The following is an 8,822-nucleotide window of genomic DNA, read 5'->3' on the forward strand; positions in this document are numbered from 1 at the left end:
CTCTTTCCACGTCACACAAGGAAAGACGTCTTTCTAAGAACCCACAAGGCTGCTGACGGTGAAAGAGCTGGGGCTATTTTAACCCTCTTCCCTTAAGCTAAACTAACCTTCCCATTCCTTGTCACGGAGGAATATATGATGTTGTCTGACAGGTTTCTCTTCCGATGTTTTTATTTATTTCTTTTTAACAGGTCACCATGGATTATTTTTTTTTTTAAAGAAAACAAATCGAAGGTTTCTTTCTCTCCCCTCCTAGATTTAATACAGTTTGTCATTTTTCAGAGTGACATTTTTGACTGCGTCAAAATGAAACGCACTGCAGCATACAATGGTGACGAGTATGTCTATGCAGTTCTGTCTTTGGCTGCGTCCATAGACACTGCAGCCGTGCGGAGGCTGAGGGAAAGCGGGTGCTTTCCCTGGCCTTAGTACGCGCGCCGTCCAGGGGGCGGGCAGTGACGTCACGGAGCTGGTTCGCCCTCATTGGGCGAACCACTCACGTGACCGCTCTATCGCGCGAGAAATCAGTTTTGAAACTGCTACAAATACATTTGCTAGAAAAGTGGCATTTTAACTGTGCCCTTTCCTGATACCCCCCAGCCCCCAACCATTAACCAACAACAAAATAGTTCCCTGCAGCACCTAATTCAGATAGAGGGCATTGGGTGTGAAGAGTAGAGTCTAGGACATTTGGTCGCAGCCCTTTCACCGCGTCCAAATGACCACCGGTGTTTGGCCACGACTTACCCTGCCGCTGAGACACTCCGGTGCTAGCCTATTTGCCGCTAAGGTAAGTGACTAACCTTACCCTTAAACACCCTAATATTAACCTTTAATATTAATGCTGCCCCTTAACCTGAAAACTCTTTACACCAACCCCTACCCTAACCACTAAAACCCCTAAAGCTAACCCCTTAACCTAACTGCAAAAACCCCTAAAGCTAACCCCTTAACCTAACTGCTAAACCCCCTAAAGTTAACCCCCTAACTGCTAAGCCCCTAAATTTAACCCCCTACCTTAACCTCTAAAACCCCTAAATTTAACCCCCTAAACTAACCGCTAAACTCCCTAAAGTTAACCCCCTACCCTAAAACTTACATTCTTGTCGAAGCGGCCGGCGGCAGAGGGTCCCCCTGCCGCTAAACGCCAGCGGGGAGTTGGTCGTGGTCCCATCGTAGGTTACCCTCACTATCGTGAACCGTGGGATAATTATACCGATGCGAGCTGCCGCGGGCTTCTCTGGAAGGAGCTCTCCAACTGGGCACATTTATTTATTTAACATAGGTTTGAAACAGGGGGGCTTTGGAGTTGAACCCCATTCATTTCTGCTCCGGGGACCCCCTGCTTCCAGAGATACTTACCTCCAAAGTGGGTGCCGGTATCTCTCTGCTTTTTAACGCTCCCGCGTCACATGGGCAATAGGAAGCTGAACCGGATGACGTCACGGCTTCCTATTGGCCCACAGAGTGCGGTAGCATTGAAAAGCGACCATTACATGATCCCTGCTAGTGAGCGGCTACCGGCACCCCCTATGGAAGTAAGTATCTTCAGAAGCAGGGGGTCCCCGGAGCTGAAATGAATGGGGTTCAGCCCCGGGTACCCCCTGATTCAGTCCCATGTAAAGCTCTCTGGATTGCCTCTGTTAAGCACTCTGTTTCGGAGACAAAAGGGGGCCTCTCAGCAGGGCCACTCCGATTAGATCCCAGGGCTACTACTTGTATATCCCCTACAGAACATAGGCTTCCTTTGTGGGAACCTGTAACGCTTCTGCACTTCCATGGCTATGGATGCTAACTGGATAGGACACTTTTGCTAACTACAAAACAACAAACAGGGACAGGACATTACTACTATACATTGACTATACACGGGAACTTATTTACATTACCAACTGTGAGGCTCCTCCAACTCTCGCTCCCAGGAACCTAACTTCTAGAACCTTCAAGTCGCACAATATATACCCTGATGGTGACGTCACTTGTCCCCATGCAAACAATGGGAGTGGTTTCTCTCATGCCAAGTCACTCTAGGTGATGGGAGAGGGGCGTTATTCTGTGTGAGCCTACACAGTCAACCCCTTAAGGTCATTAAGCCCTTAACTGACATAGTTCTCCCTAGGGGGGAGGGGGGCAACATTAGCACCGATGAACTCCTATTCAGTGAATTGGAATTAAGAAGCGCTAAAGTTTACCAGCCTTTAGTAAATCTGGGCCAAAAAGTCTTGGAATGCACCTTAGAGCTATGTACTGCAAGATCTTCTAGTATTGGAAGAGTCAATATGTCCCATATTGCATGTGCTGATGCCTTTTAATGACTATTCTCCAGTGTCTGATTCAATTCAAATTGTTAGCAGAAAATTAAAATGCGTGTGACTTTCAGGAACTCCGCAGGTATTATTGTGGCTGGACCAATCTCCACCCAATCACCCCCCCTCCTCCCCCCCGGGCCATATCCTAACCTGGGCCACACCTTATCCTACAATAAACAGCCACCTCGCCTTCTTGTTTCAACATTGTCCCTCATTCCCTCTAGATTGTAAACGGTCACAAGCAGGGACCTCATTACCTCTGTGTATCTGTTTGTCCTCACCTGTATGTAGCTGTTTGTGTCATGTGCAGAACTCTGTACCCCATTGTACCGCGCTACGGAATATGTTGGCGCTTCACATATAAACGATAATAACGATTATTATTGGGGTTTCTGGGATTTGCTGATTCATAGTTAACCTCCCAGCTCTGGTTTAACATGTTTTAGATAGTAACACGCCGGGGGGTGGAAGTGCAAAGCACAGCGATACTGAGCCTGCTTTAAACACATTCCAAATGTAACAGTGGGGCAACGCTCTTTGGGAAATATTGTTCAGAAAATGAAAATATCGCTTGTGGCCACAATCACGTCTCAGACAAGTCTGCAGCCCTGCTTTTCCAATAATCCCTTAGGATACAATGCTTCCACTGCAGCCAGGGATTCTGGGTAATGACATGCAAATGAGCACACAGTGTGTCACCTTTGGATTTGTATCCATTTTCACAAGGACCCCTATATGCCCTAAGGCCTGCCGCATTACACAGCTTTTCAGCACAGCCAGGGTTAAAGAAGTGCATACCCACCCATAACTTATTTAATGTGTGTTTGGAAATATTGTTGGAAGACTGATACAATATTTATGCTAAGAAAGCAGAAAGGAGAGGTGCTATATATATATATAATAAATACTTTAATCCTTAAAAGGAAATTGGAACTAGGAGTGTAAATAAAGCCGTTCCACTTTCCAAAAGCAAGGTCCCAGATATGGACTGAAATGTCTGCCAGGGGCCACCGTAGAAACGGTCAGAACAGAACTCCCTCATAATGATTTGTAAATGTATGAAAAGTGTGAACGTTCCATTCCACCTGCAACACGTTCACTTCCTGGCACTCAACGTCTGTATATGGAGGTGGGAGAAAGGTCTTCCTCAGTATAATCAGACACAGCCTTGAAGTCAGTTCCCAGCAGTGATGGAGGAACGTGCGGACCGGAGGAGGTGTCTGACATTTGACAGGTTTACAAAGTACAAAGTGCTCGTTCACATCAAACTCCAACTGTGGCTTTTGACAATGTCAGAGCCTAAACATGAAAACCACACAGGATTCCCGTAATCAAACACCAACTGCAAAGCCAATGAGTGCATTTTTGGGTCTGTGCTCTCCATCGTGAGGAAATGATAGATATGTGCACGTGTATTTCCATAATTGCTATTGCTTTATTAGCCTGTTCATATGCAGAGTATCTTGCGCACGGTCTGCTACTTACTGTGAAGACGAGAAACTCGTGCGTGCAGCTGCAAGCCTCTCGCACGTACCCAACCTGCAGTATTTCACCCAGTATATTCCTATTGTCTCTGGTTTGCTTTATTGTAGCAAATGCGGTGATTAACCGCACAGAGCAAGAATTGAAGGGATTTTAAATGCTTTAAGTACCCGCGAAATATCAGCATAGTCACGAAAATGTGCGTCTCGGCTGCACTGATTGAACCAAGGGGTAGTTCCTCAGAAGTCCATTAAATACTTAACTGAAGTTAACGTCTCGTTAGGTGCTAACGGGATCTTCAAAGCTCAGTAACGATGCGCTCAGTGCTGTTTTCAGGCCGAACAAGCCCTTCCGTTTCTATAACGGACGTTAATGCTAATGCAATAAGCAAAACAGACGTTACCCCTAACCGCGCTTATCCTCAGAGCTCCGGTATAGTTACCGCAGGATTTAACGTTACGTTAGTTAAGTCAGAGCTAAAGGAGGCGCCACTCACACCCAGACCCTGACATAGGTCTGTTACAGGCCCTGGATAAGTGTAAGATCACAGTCAGGTAACTATCATATTGTTATTTACAGGGTTCTTTTCCTCTCCTGTCTTTGATTTAACAGCTATTCAGAGACTGATAGAAGTAACGCCGCCTTTGGGTAAAACACCATGTTATCTGAAGGTAACGCCAGGCAGTGCTAACTTCACATGGCGTTAAGCCTATGCTAATGAGATCACTAGCGGCCATTGTTTATGCAAGTATGTTGCTTTGAGAATACCAGATAAATGGAGGAAAACTAACAGACGTCACCTAATTAGACAACGTCACGTTAGTAGGCCAGATTTACCTGACTTCAGTCAAACAACCCCCAAGTAGGTTGTGTTAAAACAGACAACTGACGTTTCCAGAATGGCCTTGGTCATAAAGGCATGTTTCATTTCCATGATGAGTGAGCAAGACTCGCTTGTGAGTGAGTTTGCACCCAATAAGTACAACTCACTTCTAATGAGTTAATCTGCCTTCCAACAACTAAGACACTCTCCAAACTAGTGGCACTACCTACTCTCTTTCCAAAAGTGCAACTTCCTTCTTTTGAGCGAGACTGACTCTTATTAACATTCATACTGTCCTAGTGACATACGTGATACTGCATGGACCATGGCACGGCAGAGGGGCTTATGGAGTGCCAGGTACATATGGGGCAGTTGCTGATCAAGCTGACTACTCCATTATAGGTGTTCAACAACCTATCAATGTAATTGGCTTCATTAGAAACAAAACTATACTTGCCTAGACAAGTGAAAAAGACCCCTATACAACTAGCACTCATTGGATGGATATGGGATATATCTATATCTATAAGTCTCAAATAATGTTTGTGTGTGTATGTCTGCTGGACAGCTCATTGGCCTGCGGGCCAGGCAGGGAGGAGCCAGACAGGGAGGAGAGACACACTCACGCACACACTCCTCACACCGTGACCACGTTCGCCTCTGACCAACAACATACACACACACACTCTGTTGAGGTTTGACCTTGCTTGGACTCACTCTCCCCCATCAGCCGAACCGCAGCTCACCTTCCACACACCCACCCCCCTCTCCCGGTGCCCCTCACTCTCTCCCCCCCCCACACCTCACCCAAACCCAGACACTCCGCAACATCCCCAGCCGCACCATCACCCTCATGTGCGCCACCCTGCACCGGCTCCCGGACGGAGGGGAGCCGCGGCGCGGCCCTCCTGCTCAGCAGCAAACTCCAGGCTCCTCCCCCCTTGCTCCCAACGAAGAACGGAGGGGAAGCGCGGCGCGGGCCTCCTGCACTCACCCTCACCGGCTCCCGGACGGAGGGGAAGCTCGGCGCGGGTCTCCTGCCACTCTTACCCCCCCGCCAACTTCCCGAATCCACCTCCTGCCCCAGTCAGATGCCACGGGGATATCGGTGCCAGGAGGGGAACCGTCTGCTGCCAGGAACCACCACCCGGTCAAGGTAAGTCACCCACCGTCTTCCACCCACGCACTGTCAACCAGTTACCCACCGTCTCCAACCCACCCACTGTCACCCAGTCAAAGTCAACCACACACCCACACACCCACCCAGTCACCCACACTCCCACCCAGTCACCCACACAGTCACCCACACAGTCACCCACACACCCACCCAGTCACCCACACACCCACCCAGTCACCCACACATCCACCCAGTCACCCACACCCACCCACCCACTTTCACCCAGTCACTCACACCCACCCACCCACTTTCACCCAGTCACTCAGTCAGTCACCCACTCAGTCAGTCAGTCACCCACTCAGTCAGTCAGTCACCCACTCAGTCAGTCAGTCAGTCACCCACTCAGTCAGTCAGTCACCCACTCAGTCAGTCAGTCAGTCACCCACTCAGTCAGTCACCCACTCAGTCAGTCACCCACTCAGTCAGTCACTCAGTCACCCACTCAGTCACTCAGTCAGTCACCCACTCAGTCAGTCACTCAGTCACCCACTCAGTCACTCAGTCACTGCACCCACTCAGTCACCCCACCCACTCACTCAGTCAACCTACTCACCCACCTAGTCACCCACCCACAGTCACCCATTCAGTCCCCCATTCACCCACCCATTCAGTCACCGACCCCACCCACCCATTCAGTCAGTCACCGACCCCACCCACCCACCCATTCAGTCAGTCACCGACCCCACCCACCCATTCAGTCAGTCACCGACCCCAATTCAGTCAGTCACCCACCCCACCCACCCCATCCCACGCAACACTCACCCACTCCACTCACCACACCCACCCACTCACCCCACCCCCCACCCCACCCACACCCACCCCACCACCGACCCAAAGTCACCCACCCACCCACCGACCCAAAGTCACCCACCCACCCACCGACCCAAAGTCACCCACCCACCGAAGCAAAGTCACCCACCCACCGACCCAAAGTCATCCACTCACCGACCCAAAGTCATCCACCCACCGACCAAAAGTCACCCACCCACCGACCAAAAGTCACCCACCCACCGAAGCAAAGTCACCCACCCACCGACCCAAAGTCATCCACCCACCGACCAAAAGTCACCCACCCACCCAAAGTCAAAACGACCCAAAGTCACCCACCCACCCAGTCACTGACCCAAAGTCACCCACCCACTCAGTCACTGACCCACCCACCCACTCAGTCAAGTGTCACCCACCCACTCAGTCACCCATCCACCCACACAGTCACCCACACACTCAGTCAACTCAGTCACCCACCTAGCTGTCAAAGGGGGGGGGGAAGTCCAACCCTGTCGGCCGCCCCCCCAAAATTAAATCCCGGGCAACGCCGGGTATATCAGCTAGTACAGAATAAAACTTAACATTTATTGGTTTAAGAATAATATATAAACACAGACACACAACACTAAAGACAGCTAATCACATAGATAATTAAAACAAGTATTAAACAACACACATCCAAGCCAAAACACAGTGGTTGGGGTGGTGTACAGAGGGACTAATAGAGACTGGCACCTAAAATAAATTCTAATGCTAATGTAAAAGATGCCTCAGGGGGGTAAATATAAATAGGTCCAAATAGTGTGGTGTGTATGTGTGTTATAGTTAGCAACCTAACACCATCCAAACCCCTCCTGATTGAGTAGTCACTAAAAAAGTGTTACAAACGAGCTGCAAAGGGAAAACAGTGAGGTTCTAAAAGGCACCCCACTGGTAGATGGTAAATTGGTTCTGATACAAAAATTATTTATCAACCAAATATACTTAGTGCAGCATGATAAGGTAAATACTTTAGGCTAAATTTTGCCTGATTAGTTGTATTCACAATATATTAAAAAAAAGTGACGATTGCAAATAGTCCTTGTAAGCGAGAAAAACAGGACATGAAGTCCAATCATGGTGCAACAGAAATATTCCGCAGGTATATCATATAATAAGTCCCATAAGCCACGGACATCAAAATACTTGATCCTGGGTATATAAATGAAACAAAGCTGCTCCAGAGAAATTGACATCAATTGTCATCCCAATCTAAAGTTCATGAACACGTGACTGCCGAATATGGCTTAAATCCTAGAGTGGGATTTATAGGGTAATAGGGGGACACCCCACCAAAGGCAGACGGTCCCCTTTTAACCAACCACACTCAGATAAAGTCACTGAACAATATTGATGACACAGTCAGAAGTCAGCCAATAATACCACAGTCCACTCACTGTTGATGTAGAGTGATGACAAACAGCAGGAAATCCGTGTAGGCGTGCATCCAGCTTGATTGGAGATCAGGAGAGAACAGCCTCTAGGGAGGAAAGTGGAGCACAGCGCAGGGACAAATGGCAGGTACAAGCACACCATAGGTTAAAAACTACTTTATTGGTCGACAAGGGGAGACACCATAAAAAGGAGCAACCACCCACTCTGACGCATTTCGGGCTAAGCCCTTTGTCAAAGAGTATGCCCCAATTACAACAAACACATACTTATATACACACACTCTGATTACCTAAATTAATCGCATCCTCCGGTATCGGTGATGTCAGCGTAAACCAGCTGAGCATCTCGCGAGACTACCTGTCTAGCCGGAGCCCCAGGAGACAAATCAACTAGAGCATACTGCGCCACCTAGCCTGGAGGACACGTCAATGCAGGCAACAACAGATAAATATGTCCCGATTGTGTCCGTAACCGGAAGTGACGTCACGAGGACCAATCCTAAATCTCACGAGACTCCAAGACATTGGGTCGGTGACTGGGTGACTTTTTCTGGGTCGGTGACTGGGTTCGGTGACTGGGTGGGTCAGTGAGTGGGTTCGGTGACTGGGTGGGTCAGTGACTGGGTTCGGAGACTGGGTGGGTCACACCGCACCCCAATCTGCAGTTATAGGATGCCACACACCGCTCCCCCCCTCTGCAGTTATAGGATGCTACGCACCGCTCCCCTCCTCTGCAGTTATAGGATGCTACGCACCGCTCCCCTCCTCTGCAGTTATAGGATGCTACACACCGCTCCCCCCCTCTGCAGTTATAGGATGCTACACACCGC

The sequence above is a fragment of the Ascaphus truei genome, chromosome 7 (assembly GCF_040206685.1).
Source record: "Ascaphus truei isolate aAscTru1 chromosome 7, aAscTru1.hap1, whole genome shotgun sequence".
Lineage (NCBI taxonomy): Eukaryota > Metazoa > Chordata > Amphibia > Anura > Ascaphidae > Ascaphus > Ascaphus truei.